This window comes from Melopsittacus undulatus, chromosome 1, assembly GCF_012275295.1.
Source record: "Melopsittacus undulatus isolate bMelUnd1 chromosome 1, bMelUnd1.mat.Z, whole genome shotgun sequence".
Taxonomy (NCBI): domain Eukaryota; kingdom Metazoa; phylum Chordata; class Aves; order Psittaciformes; family Psittaculidae; genus Melopsittacus; species Melopsittacus undulatus.
Genome location: NC_047527.1, coordinates 145,891,766 through 145,905,855, shown reverse-complemented (window position 1 = coordinate 145,905,855; position 14,090 = coordinate 145,891,766). Strand labels below are relative to the sequence as shown.

Sequence of the window (14,090 nt, the reverse complement as noted above, 5' to 3'; positions counted from 1 at the left end):
AACACTATCAAGTATTGGTACTAGAGAGAAGCATAGCTATGAATCCCTTTCTGCAGGGCTCAGAATCCAAGATTCTGTTGAAACTTAGTTCAGACAGGAATATGTCCTTCCTGGAGAGCTATGGGAAGTGAGACTTAGCAGTAGGAGTTAGATGCTTTGACATGTGTAAACTGCTGTTATCAGTTACTCTGATTACACCTTTGTGGAAGGTAGCCTATTGCTATTTTTAATAAATCTAACTGAAAGAAATGCAGTGAAGCCACTGCACAAACAAGCCATGACAGTACACGTATTTGGGCCAGCTATGCAGCAACTAAACTCAAATGGAGTCCAACACTACAAACTGACTGCCTAGATGGGTCAGCATCTGAATTTGAATTGCATCATAGTAACACAGCAGTATCAAAGCCACAGTGCAGCTGTAATCACCACACAGCTGGTATCATCATTAAGCTATCTGTGTATTAAAGGAAGGCTTGACAGATTTAAACTACATGTAATCAAAACATATTTCATTAGGTGCTGCATCCGTGTAACTGCAGCAAGCATTTGACAGCTTCAAACTCCACATCTCTTAAGCCTGGGGAAGAAGAACATGTGTCCAAGTGAGGAGCCCTGTGGTGCTGCACTCTGCAGCCTGCAACTTTCCATTGCAGCCAGCCTCCTTTGTCCCCATAGCTCTTCCTTTTGGGTCCTCTGCTTACTACCAGTTCAGATGTATGTTTCCAACCTCACAGCTTTTCCTGGTCTGCCATTCCTGATTGTGCTCTTTAAACCATTCATTGGAGGCATCTTCTCTGCACTAAAAGTTGTTCCCAAGCTTACTACTCTGCGAGCTGGTTTTGAGGCTATTTTGGGTGTATGCATCCTGTTTGCCACTTGGAAGACAGTGTTTGGGTCCATCTCTGGAGCTATAAGAAATAGGTACAACTGCAGCTGCTGTCCTCAGGAGATATAATTTGGGATTCTTTCAGAATGAAGTGGCCTCTCTAACCTTAGCTTTGCTGTTGGTAATGCCTGTGGTGTAACCATGCTCAACAATTTGTGTTTTGGATTGTGGTTAAGGAGGACAATTTCATTTGAGAACACAGCTGCCATTGACATACATGGCAAGAGTTCACGATGTCTGTGTTCACATATGGCCTTTAAATCTAATCGGACAGCAAGACCAGTCAGACCCCTCTTCACAGGCTAGGCCTTGCTGAAATTGATACCCCATGAGCCTTGAAGTGGTACCACTGGTGTTAACCAGGGTGCCCTTGATTGTCCCTGCCCTTCCTCCCTGGCCTAAAATGCACACATCAGTTAAGATGAGCACCACTGTCTTGTCTCTACTTCTCCCATGTTTCTCAGAGGTGCTTGACAAAGAGGAAATGTTAAAGGGAGGGAGCATTTTCCTGAGCTTGCAGCACGTACCTTTTCACAGAAGGTGAGATGCACTACAGAGCCGTCTTGGGTCCTGCTGCTGCCACCCTGTTGGTGCTGCTCCCCCTCAGTGATGTGCGACATGATGGTGGATAAAAAGAGGGGATTAAAAACAAAAAAGCAGGACTGGGGAGTGAAATGAAGACACTTCCCTTCGTGCTCTTCCATCCCAAAGGAAGGTGAATGACACTTGTGTCCAGTAGGTGGCACCGGCAGCCCGAGCCTGCCGGCAGTTCTCTCCCTGCCCGCCTGGCCCGGCTCCGGCCCGGCCCCAGCCAGACGGGCACCGCCGCCCCGGCTGGAAGCTGCCTGGCTAATCTGGGCACTCAGCCTTCTTAAAGGCTCTCGGCCCTTCAAACCTACAGCCAAGCCCGTGCTCGCTTTCCCTGGCTACAGCACACGGGTGACCGGCATGGGGGATGCACCAATAATCAGATGTGTGACTGTGATCTTGCGACTTGAACAAGCAACTGAGCCGGAGAGGAGCAGAAGCTTTCAGCAGCGGGATATTTACCTCCCCAGTACAAAATTAGGTTCGCTATTGAAGGGGAGGAAAGCCCCTTTGAGCTCACTATTCAGGGTTTAGGTTTTTTTTTTTTCTAAGGATATCTTGCAGCAGCTGCTATTGCAGTGTGGGCACTGCTGCTGTTAGATATGCATTTACTACTGGTGCAAGCAGCTGAGTTATCACAAGCACTGGCAAGCATCTCAGGTGATACAACTGTAAATACTCTAAAGACAGTATCATGCTTTACCTTCTTCCTTTTGGGGGAATCTCAGTGACTGTGAAAGACAGATGTGGAGCAGAGTTTTGGCCCTGTGATCTGTGTTTTTTCAGACAAAAGTGTGGGGTGAGGAGACACCTTGGTGCTGGAGAGCCCTCAGCTTAGTGCCCCTGGGCAGTGAAACAGTTTTGTTGCAAAGAAGAATGGGTCAAATTTTCAAGCAAGTTTTTGTGCAAGAGCAGTTCTGGCTTTTGTGTTTCCTTTCTTATGTTGGAAGACGGCTTTCTTAATTTAGACAATGGTTTTCCCAACCTCAGAAACCACAGGGATCAGTGCTGGGTTTTGGGGATATCCTGCTCTCCATGTTGGCCAGTCTGTCCCCATTTTCCTTGACTAATGTTACTGCTTTTGGTTACAAATTAAAAAGAATACTTTTCCCCCTCTTTTCTTCACCCCATCTCCTCTCAGCAGGAGCCAAACCCTGGCTCCTGTACCTGCCATGCAGAGCCAGCTGCTGCAGTAGGGAGGAGAAGGCAGGCACCAGGCCAGCTGCTGGCTGTGGCACTGCTGCCAGTCCTCATCCTCTAGCCACTGCCTTCTGCTCCCTGTGTGGCAGCACTTCAGTCCTGAGCAGTAGCAGGCAGGAGGAGACACTGGAGGGAAAGCCAGCTGATCATGTTTGATGGCTTCTGCGAAAACAAAACCAACAAGACAACATCCAAAATAACCCCCAGACCTCTCTCCTGTGCTGGTTCTTAGGCTCTGCTACTTTGCATCTAGCAGCATGAAATTGAAAAACTGGAATAAACTGGGCACAGCATGTTTAATATGTCCCTTTAGTTTAACAGTGTCCTGAAAGGACCCTTGTTCTTCAGAGCTATCCACTGAGCAACTAAAAGTAACTGGTACAGCTGCTTAAATCCATCTAGATTTTGAAAAGATTTTAAAGGAAGAAACACGTAGGTTGAAAATAAGTAGAGAAGAAATTATTCCACGTTGTGCAGCTGACTGTGTTGGAACAGCCTGCTTTTTCCCAGGTGCTTATCTGCTGTTGATGACTCTTGGCACTACACATATGCAGGAAGGCAGAACATGCAGCTGGACAAGAGGGCTGCATACAGAGAAAAATTTGACCTTGCAACAGCCTCAGATGTTGCTTTTCCTTCTTAGTGCTGCCTATGTCCTTTGTTTCTTACAGAGTCCCCTTACTAGACAATGTTGGGGGCTGAGCCTGTCAGGTTTTTTCCTTTCTTTTTATGTTGTTGGTTTACACTACTTCTGATAGCTTCTTTATCACCTACTCCCTGCAAGGCAAACTGCAGGGTTGCTTCCCTTCTGTAGCAGCTGTGCTGAAGAACTGCTGATGAGGAACAAAATGGGAGCTACTGAGCAATCATTTGGAGACTGGCTATTAAAAACAAAAAGCCAGCTAATTAGAGCTTAGAGGAAGAGGCAACACTTTGTGCAGAAACACCAGAAGGTAGGCCCTCTAAATCCCATACACTCCCTGTAAATAACTATAATTAACCCCACACTATTCAATTTATTAATTAAAATTTAATTAATATGTTCTGTGCCTGACAATCATCTTAGAGGCAGGCAGGGAAACATAGTGGCAGCTGGGCTACCGTAGAGCAGCAGTGACATTCAAGAGGGCAGAGGCACAGGAGACTTGTTTCAGCCTCCTGGTCATACCTGCAATAAAACAGAACTGAAACTGGTCATTGGATTGCTGGATGGAGACAGTGCAAGCCCCAGTGTTCTCCTACATGCTTCCAGGCAGCACCCTAGAAATCCAGCACCCAGCTGGGTTGCTTATAAGTGTGAAAGAAAGAAATGAGAAAATGAACGTAGTCATTACATATGTGATCACACCAACTGAGGGCTGGTAGACAGCACTGTGTTTCACTCGGGTGTGATGTGCTGCTTGGTGCTTTGAGTAGAGGTGAGCTCAGCAGAGACACCTCTCCTGAGCTTCATGGGCCTCATCAAAATAGAACATCTATTGCTTAAAAATGCTGTGTCTGTACTAGTAGCGTAGTGCACTCCTGTTTTGTTCCAGGGATGAGTTTCCTGGTCACTCATACTTCCCCTGGTCAGTATGTCAGACGTCTGTCAGTGTCTGAGCTCTCTTCTAGAACAAATCTGTTGGTATCCCCAAGGGCAAACCTAAGTGTCACCAGCTGTGTAGTTCATACCAGGGTTTGCTCCAGACAGACAGGATAGATGTGGAAGGCACTAAATGTATCATCTTCAACAATGACAGTGCTTCCATGTTATTCCGGGTTAGGCAATAGCATAATTTATACCCTCACCCATCCTTTTCCTAGAGGACACAGTATTTTCTCCTGGCATTGTAGTACTCTTGATGCAGCACTGCTCTACTGCCCCCAGCATACACCTGTTAGTGTTCTCCATATTTTGAACTGAAAATAATGACTGCTGAAGAGGAGACAAGAGTGGAGCACTGTGCAGCATGGCTGCAGCAGCCCACTCAGAAGGGAGCAAACTCTTCTCAGTGTGACCATGAGCTGATCTGCAAAAACTGGTGTGTGGGCAAGGCCTGGTGAAAATGGCCATGAGGTAAAGAAGGTCTTTTATTCCCCATTTAACAGAAGGGTGCAGACTGACTCAGCAAGAGAGCATCCTTGGAGCATGTTGAAAGCAGATCTCCCAGGTCACAGGGAAGAAGTTCCCAGTACAGATCTGTTAGATAGAAGCAAGTGGGGAGAGGAGATGGGACACAAGTACTGTCATCACCACCATCTTCTTGTCTTCTCTCTGCTCCTGTGGATGAAACATGATGGGTTAGGCAGGTTTTGGATACACCTAGTGGATCAGGCCCTTCTGGTAGTGAAGCGGCATGCCATTTCTCAATCCTGGAGAGGCAGGCACCAAGCTGTTTAGTGCTATGAGGTCAGAAGTGCTTCTGAGCACACCCAGAAGCTGGACTGAAGATTCCAAGTGAACGTCAGCGTTAGAAGAGTGTCACATTATAGAGTGTCTTTGGCCTCTGGGCTTTGGTGAATAACTGCAGTTTCAGAACCATCGCACAAGAAACCAGCCTCAAACCCACCAGACTGTGAATTACATCTCCCGTAAGTGTGCTTCTAGGCATGGCCAACACTGAGGGGTGATGAGGGGCTAGAATGAACAAATTCTCTATTCCTGTGGGAAAAGAAGTGCCTGTGATACCCTGCAAAGGTGCTCACACAGGGCTGTCCCCAGTCTGACAGCAGCAAGGCCAGTAGGGTGGAGATGAAGATGCCATTGCTAGTGCAATGGTTCCATTGGCTTCAGGCTGGGACACCCAGTACAAGTGTTGAGTCACGGCAGCATTTAATCTTGTGTTGCCATAGGTGGTGAGGCATATCCAATCATTGTTAATATTGTTGGTAATTCCAGGTAGATTTCAGGAGAACTGAGGGAGATGGAGATAGATACTGAGAATCATTGCAGGCTTCATCCCAAAATGAAACTCCAAATGAGCACAGTAACTGTCCAACTATTGCATCTATTGCCTGACTTTGCATCCATCGATTAGCATGTTCTTACTTTCTCTCTTCCAATCTAGTACATGATTTTAACTGAATTTTCAGAAATGCACTTCCTGCACCTCTCCATAACTCACCAGCTTCTCTGACCTCTACAAAAAGAAAAGCAGGGGGAATAAAAAACAAACCCCAGGCAAATCACTGCTGAATTTTGAATTCGACATTCAGAACAACAAATACATCCAAGTGATTTTTGCTTTACTGTTAGTCATTTGTACTAACCTGCAATTAAAAGGCTCAACATTTGTTCTCATCTCTTTGTGAAATTACATTTTCCACTTCCTAGGCCCTGGCCTCAGGCAGTGGATTTTTGAAGCATTCATGCCTTGGTAATTAATGTTTAAAGATGAATGTTGCAACTTTTAACACAGTGTGTCGCTGAGTAAACACCCAGCAATGCCAGGGAGCAAAAAAGAACATAAAAAATACATGGCTTTTGCTGGAAGCTGCAGGTTTTGTGGACATTATCCTTCGAGCTCCCAGCTGCAGTACATTTGATTACCCGTTCCTCAATGCCTAGGGATGGGGGAGACTGCCATGCTTCAAACAAGACAGAAGAAAATAAATACCACATCTAATCTGTCAGTTCTTTGTACCACTGACTCATCACCCCCTAAAGCTTGCTGGGAAGGATTAGCTCATACAGAGAGGGAGGAGACAAATCTTTGACAAGTGACCTGTATATGTAACACCACCAGTACCATTTTTGGTTTTGCTAAAGGCTAGGAAGACAAGGGATGGAGTGGAGAAGGAAGGGGTTAAAATGGTAGACGGGGGGCAAAGTATGGTCAGAAGTTCCTTTCCTATTTCATGTTCCTTCGTTTATCTTGAGTCTGCCTTTTCTTTGTAGAAGCTACAGCTTCCAGTCTGTTACTAACCCAGCTGGTTGTACCTGTGATAGCAGCCCATCCTATGCAGGGCTTCTGTTTATGATGACAAGTGCTCCTCAATACCATTACCTGAATCTATCGCTGCAACATTTGTGGATGCTTTAGAAATTAAGTTACTGTGTCATCCCTTTCTAACAGAAATCCCTAGCAACTGAAAAGGCAAGTGGGAAAATCAGCAACCTTGCCATTTCAGGAAGGGAAAAGGGTAGTCTGGATTGAAGTTGCCTTCTTTCTGTGGCATCTGACTTGGCATTGCAGTCCTGATTCAGGCCTTTTGGAAGACACACCTCATGTCTAACATTTCCCAATTGGTTGGAACAAGGCAGCTGCCTCTTCACCAGAGCCTCCTAAGACAAGAGAAGTGGGAAAGTACTCACATAGTCTTGTGGGTGGTTTCTGTCAAAAAGGACACTGTACCATGGGGGGAGTCTGGCCATACCAGGGACACCACACTGCATCCATTAGTTTCCTATGTCCACTTTCAATGTAATATCTTAGTACTGTTTCTCATACACCATAGCCTTTCCTGGTCAGGCAGAGGCTAGTGACATAATTATAAAATGGTTTGGGGTGGAAGCTCAAAAGGATGAGCTTAAAGCTCATCCATTTCCAACCCCTGCCACAGGCAGGGACATCTTCCACCAGACCAGGTTGCTCAAAGCTCTGTCCACCTGGGTCTTGAACACTTCCAGGGATGGAGCAGCCACAGATTCTTTGGACACTCTGTGCCAGAGCTTCACCACCCTCTGTGCCAGAGCTTCACCACCCTCGCAGGGAAGAAAATTATCCTTATCAGATCAACTGGAACAAGAAAAGAATACTACCATGGGCTAGTTCCCCCTACTTCTTTTCTATCCTCCAGAAAAGAGAAGGAAAGTCCCAATCCAGCACACAACTGGCAGGTTGGCAAAACAAGTTTGAAGCAGGTGCTTTGGGCTTTGTTACTCTTTCATATTCTTTCTGCTCAGAAGAAACCAACACCCAAAGAGCTTCTGGAAGAGCTCCATGTCTCTGATTCTGCAATTAAGTGTGAAAACGGAACCTCCCAAATAATCTTGCTTTTCTGGAAGTTAAGTTCAGTCTCTTAGAAAGATTAGTAAGAGAAACATTCAGCACTAGTCATACTCATTTGGGTAACAGGCAAGTTTCTGCTTGTGCTCACTTCTAGTATTCATTATGAGTGTGCATTAGTGACTTCCTAAGCAGTAATCCCAGCTGAATAGTAAATGAAGAAGTGCCTTGTGCTGTAATAATTTCCTGTTCTTTTAGCATTGTTTATATACCATCAACAGCATGCTGATACATTAACGGGGTACCCAGTGCTTGACTATTTCATTACCCTTTGCTTTATTTATCTCCCCAGATTGCTGGGAATCCTAGAAGGATTAAGCTGATTTTTAGATGATTTTGGTGCTGAAGCACAGTGGGTTTGAATTCTTTTGTTCAGTTGGTTTTCTTGGCTCCTTTAAAAGTTTTCCAGTAAAGATGAGGACCTATTTATACTAAATTTAGGCCTGCTCAAAATAGTTTGCTTTTGTTTATTCTAATGATTTTTCACAGATCCCTTAAAAACCAGAGGTCCAGAGAACACTACTGCAGGCTGCTTCAGTTACACTTTGTGTTAAACATGACACAGATCAGATCGTTCAGCATTTTGCTAAATGGAAGCATTACCAAAGAACCATGGAATGGAAAATGCTTTGGGAGTAAAAGCACTGTGTTTTTCCAGAAATGCTTAATCTTAAACAGATCATTCAAATGGAGTGTAATAAACATTCTACTGCAGCTAATGAAAAGATTTTGTTCAACCTCAGTGGGTCCTCAACAGGCGGAGATAATACGCTTGCCTTTGCTAACAGCACTGATTTAGCTGCATTTCTTTTCCTACAGTGGGAATTAGATTTCCTTCTCCGTTGCTTGTACAGAGAGACTCAAAGACTCAAGAAGATCATCTGGAAGCCACTGTGTTTAGAAGGAGCTGTGTTTGAATAGATGATATCCCCAACTTCATGTTCAGCCATTTAGCTTTAGTCAAAAGAAGCATCCTTACCATGCTTTTGAGTTGATGTCCTACAAGGGACCATAGCAGTCACTGCACTACTTGCCTTGCTGCAGTGAATGACTATGAGAGAGCCCTCAAACAAGCAGCAAGCAGCCACCTCACATGTGCACGTGTGCATGTGTTCACTGGTGAGCATGTATATTAAGCCATCCAAGTTTAAGTACCTCTGGAAATGTTTATCTTTTTTTTTCCCTAGCCTTCATTCCCATCTTATTCCAAATCCTAACCTTAATGTACTTCCTTCTTACATTACCTACTTTGAAGTCTATGGACCTGAACTGGGCAGGCTCCCACCACCTTCGGTTGTCTCTGGATCAGACTTTGGTTGGTACATTTTATCTAGAGGACATTTTGAAAGACATGTAACTGTTGACTTCCAAGGTCATTTCATAAGGACCAGGACTCACAAAGAAGCAAGCAGAGGCACAGAGCAATTTGATCAGGGACACAGTCACCTAAGTATCAGAGCTGAGGGTAAAATTTAGGAATCTGGCTTACTACTTGCACCAAAGCATAATTTGCCATCTTCAGTTTATTTTGTCTTTTGCTCTTTTTCATCCTTATTTCTTCACTGTTAGGATTAAAATGGCCAAGGTAATCTATACCCCAGATTCCTTTTCACGTTCTGAAATGAGCAATTGCTTTCTCTAAAGGTGCCACATGCTACAGTCTTCTCTCTGAGAGCGTGGGATAGGGAGGAGAAAGCTTCATTAGTGACCCTTTTGCTATGTAACCTTTCCTTGAAATGCCAGCAACTGAGCTTCCACAGAGAGAACAGCAAATATTGAAAGAGAAATGTGAAGGGCATTATGAAAGAAGAAAGCAAGAAAAGGGATCTGCTCAGACAAGTTTCTCAGGAAAGGTGATGTAATATGTACTGTAGAGAATCCTAGCAGTTGACATAACTTACTCTCTTTCTAAGTAGCTGTGGCTGCCAGCAGGCTGGGAGAAACAAAACATATGGCTGGGAATACAGCTGGGCAGACTGTTTTGTCCAGAAGAAATATAGTAGGTGTAAACCTTGTTTTCAAAAGATGTCATTGAAGTGTAATTGAAAAGTATCCTATTAATTAAAGCTGAGCAACCAATGGATGAAGTCTCATCTCTTGGGACAGTTCATGGGGATACTGTAACATTAACTGCTGCATGCTGGGAGCACTCAAGGGGCTGCTGTTTGGATGCCATGGTGCATGGTTCTGTCACAAGCATACAGACCTGTTCCCAGAGTTTTGCCAATGTTTAACAAGTATGTAAACAGCTGTCTTGAAAATTGTCTATTGACTGACTTGCACCTAGTTCAGCCTGTTTTCCGATGGAAATTACTGTTCTTGGCATGCATGTTGTGTGTGTGCCTGCATCTGTGTGTAACAGTTTGGGGTCCTCCTTCCTTGTTACAGCAGACCTGACAGAAAGGCACAGGCTCTTTGAGATACTAGATGTTTGTGGAAGAAGGTGACTGGGTCTTCTCTGCAAGGTAGAGGCTGCAGGGAACTGTGCTCTCAGTTGGCCTTGGAGACTCCAAGAGGTCCAGATCTGGATGATCTCAGCTTTTCTTACTCTGCTTCTCACAGAGCTTATTAGTTTAAAAATCTTGGCTGAAGCCTGAAATGTTTCATCTTTAAAAACACTAGCTTCTCTACTTTATTCCACTGGGTACATTACAGAGCTCCTATGTGCAGAGACTGATAAACAAAAGTACCATTAAATCATGAATGTATCCCTTTTCAGGTGGGCTAGTGCATAAAAATTGGATGAACTGGTAAACAGAAAGTCCCAACTCATGGACTGTTGTGGATTTATTAATCATTGCCAACAGAGGAAGAACTATATAGGAGGAATATCTATTATGGAAATGGTATTTACCTGTAGGACTGAAATACATGGTCTATTACTTTTTAATAATAGCACTGTTCAGACAGCCAACAGGCATGGTTTAATGAAAACAATGTGTGGTTGTTTTCATAAGGTTTTCGTGGATAATGATGGGCAAAGCTGCAGGAGATCCCTGATGTTTCTGATGGGACTACTGTCATGTCAAAGTGTCATGTGCTACCTTCTCGCTTTACTGTATATTGGTTACAAGGCAATTGCAAGCACTGACAGTACTAGATGGTTTCTCGCAGTGGGAGTAGAGGCACCCTGTTGAATCCTTAGGAATGTCTGAATATTCTTCCTCTGCTTCTGCTACATATCCACTCCTTTGCATTTTCCCTTTTATTCTAGGTGAAGTCTGGATAAGAGCTGTCAGGAGACCTTTTTAGCTGGTTTGAGGCAACCAAGTGATACCGATATTGAACCACAGTTTTAGAGGAGTGGCACCAAAAAGCCTCTTGTTATGCTGAGTGTTTACAGGACTTCCTCAGCTGCTCAAAAATCAAGCCATAGATACTGAGCTCCATTCTGAACACGGTAAGTCAGGCCTCAGGAGCCTGCATCTGTTGCATAATTGAGTTCAGAATTGTGAGAATCACTAGCCTGTCATCAACTGTTTTAAACCAAACCACAGGAAAAATCACTAGAGCACAGGGCTATGTAGCTGACATTCACATTGCCAGATCTCTTCCTGTTGTACTAAACCTACAATAAATGTGTTCTTGTTAGTATACCATAGCACTGTGCTGATGCTGAATTGCATTTCAAGAACACCCTCAGTTACAGCAGTGCTGAGGCCAGAAACCTGTAGTGGATCATTGGAACTGCCCTGCCCACTGCCAAAACCCATCTTGTTTCTTGGCCATGACAAAAACTCAAAATTTCTTTGTGTAACTTAAGTTCACTTCCTAAGCTGGAAAGTGCAGAAAATATCTCCTAAGTTGGCCAGTTACTTAAGCAAACAAAGTGGCAGTCTACTTTTTTCAGTAGGGCAGAAAAAACAAGGATCAGAAAGCAGTGTTACCAAAGTGAAAACTCTCTCCTTATATACACTACCACTAAAGGTTACTGTAACTCTAAAGAGACAGTAAACTTTCAAAAAGTTCTTTATCCAGGATGTAGTATCTGTTACATATCCTTTAAAGTTACTGTATCCCTAAGATAAAGCAACATTTTGAAATCTTGGGTTTTCCTTGCAGTTTGCTGAGCTGGGTTTAAGAGAAAGTTTCCCCAAACTAAAACCTTGGTGGCTAGAGAAATAGGCAAGAAAGGGCAGTATAACTGGCTGCTCCTTTAGAATAGAGATAAAAAACATCTGGTTGCTTCTGTTGGCCTTTGGGCCAGCATTTGATAGTGCAAGACTTTGTACTGCTGCTCCCACTAACTCCTTTCTGGTGTCACACTCACATATAGCCCTTTCCCATTCCAGCATAACCCCCATACATACTCTTCTTTATAAAAGTCCATTTGTGGCATGAAAAGCTTGTATCAGAAACAAAACTATTTAAATTTCACATGTTTTCTTATGTTTCTTATTTTTGGGGGGCATCTGAACACAGCTGATGAAAGTCTGGGAATGTTTGCTGATCCCATTAGGATTTCTTCCTCTCCCCATCCCTAAACCAGGTGGCTTTTTTAGCTTCAAATTTTATAGCAGGGAGCACGTTAAACATCAGGTCTGAGAGGAGTGGGAAACAACACAATGGGGCTGCAGTTTTAGGTGTTGCAAACAGCCCAACTTTTCCGAATTAAAAATCAACCACATTTTTTGCTTTAAAGTGTGAACAGTCCATGAAAAAGCTACATGAAATGATGGAATGTACACTTGCCTAGTTTGCTTCCTATTAGGTTATTAACACTTACTGCATCTGTAACTGCTGGTTATTGAAGGAAGGACTTAATTTTCTACCAGAATCCTGGGACTAATTAAAACATTGCCATTAATGTTTAATGAGAAAGTTGTTACTTTCACCAATAAACTGGCTTAGACTCCTAGTCCCATAAAGCACAAATGGCACATACTGAATCATAGTTAACAGTGGATTTGGAGAAAAAAGCTGTCAGAGGAGTGCAGCTTGTGGCATAAGTTAAAAATGATTGGTTGCTTTCTTACTTTCCCCACCAGTACTGGGTAATATATATGCTAACTAGTATTCATCTCTCAGCAAGGCATCCAGACCTGGTAGGGCCAGTTCTTTCTTCCAGTAAGACCTTTGCATAATAAAACAGCCCAGACAAACATGCCCAGGGGGAAATGCCATGCTTATAGGAACTTCCAAAAGCCAGGGTAGAGCACTGTTTGCTAGCCTAGCTGGTTGTCTTGGGTGGATTAGAATGGCCTGTTAGAAAGGAATGGACAGCACAAATAGAGAAGAATAAATAAGACACTTGGGGATGTGTCTAATGGATCTGAATATCAGGTGCAGGAAAGAAGCTTTGCTTCTCTTCTGTGCCAGCCTTGGGCAGAGGAGCAGACTGGTAAAATTTAGCTCTGTATATCTATCAGACAGTTCTGCTATCTTAATATTTGTATCTTCTCTGGTACCAAGTTATGCTGTGTTTAAAGTGATTTGATTTACACTGAAGAAGCCTAACATGAGAAGAGTAACATTTGGAGACAATGAGTCCTCCTTACTAATGTTATAAAGGTTAAGAAAAAACAAAATGCCACAAGCTGTTTCACAGTGTGTTTACAGAGAGAATGGTAAAAGCAGTGAATACCGTGTTCCGTTCCATTCCAAATGCTTCATTTAACAAAGATTAAATACTCCTCTGAACACTGTCGCTTTGAAGTACCTTCCTAATCTGGCTTTGCAAAGAGTGGTATAAATCAAGAATTACTCTATTGAGGTCAATGAAGCCGTTACCTTGTATTAAACGCAAAAGTGAGTGAGTCTTGCTTTTTACCTCTACAGCAAATCCATTCAACTCAACATAAGTACAGCAGTAAGTTTAAGTGCAAAGCAAGAACAAAGCCAATTGGTAAATCTGTGCTCTACATTTAGTACAGAGTTTCTGAGTATTCTTAAACACTGCACAACTAAATCTCCTTTTCCTGTGTATAATTTAGTTTATTTTCCCCAGAAAGAATTCTATTTTCCTTTGTGTAAACAAAAGGCCACATAAAACATGTGGTTGTTTTCAGAGCAAAATACCTCAACAACCATAGCTTGTATATATTAAAAAAACCCAGCAACCCACAAACTTCTGTTTTGAAGGTAAATGCAGGTTTTGAGTGTATCAGCATTTTTTATTCCATACCAGTTTTGTGTATAGTGTACAATACACAGCCTTAGGAGTGAACAGCTATGATAAGCCGTTAAAAACCAAATTATCTAGGAAACTAATTTTTTCCATTATGAAAGTGGCTTGTCATATATTAGGGAAATGAATTAGTCACATAGCACACCTTTCACAAGCTCAGAAGTATTAGACTATGGCCTATATGTTCCCACATGTAACAGGAGCAGCTCTCTTTTTTGTACATACACCACTATCACTCCACAGCTTCTGATTATGTTTTATTCATCTGTAATCATAAATCACTCACAAATCTGTCCAA

General features: G+C 43.2%; 1 protein-coding gene across 3 annotated transcripts in view; it reads left to right on the top strand.

The window, feature by feature from the left end:
* COA1 (cytochrome c oxidase assembly factor 1) overlaps positions 1–14,090 on the top strand; it is a 52,977-nt gene that overhangs the window by 17,752 nt on the left and 21,135 nt on the right. For 2 of the 3 annotated variants that reach the window (XM_034061292.1, XM_013128514.3), the window contains exon 3: positions 10,880–11,065. The exons of the other annotated variant lie outside the window; for it this stretch is intronic. The gene's annotated coding sequence lies outside the window, so the exon portion shown is untranslated. The remainder of the gene's footprint in view (positions 1–10,879; positions 11,066–14,090) is intronic. 3 annotated transcript variants of the gene reach the window in all.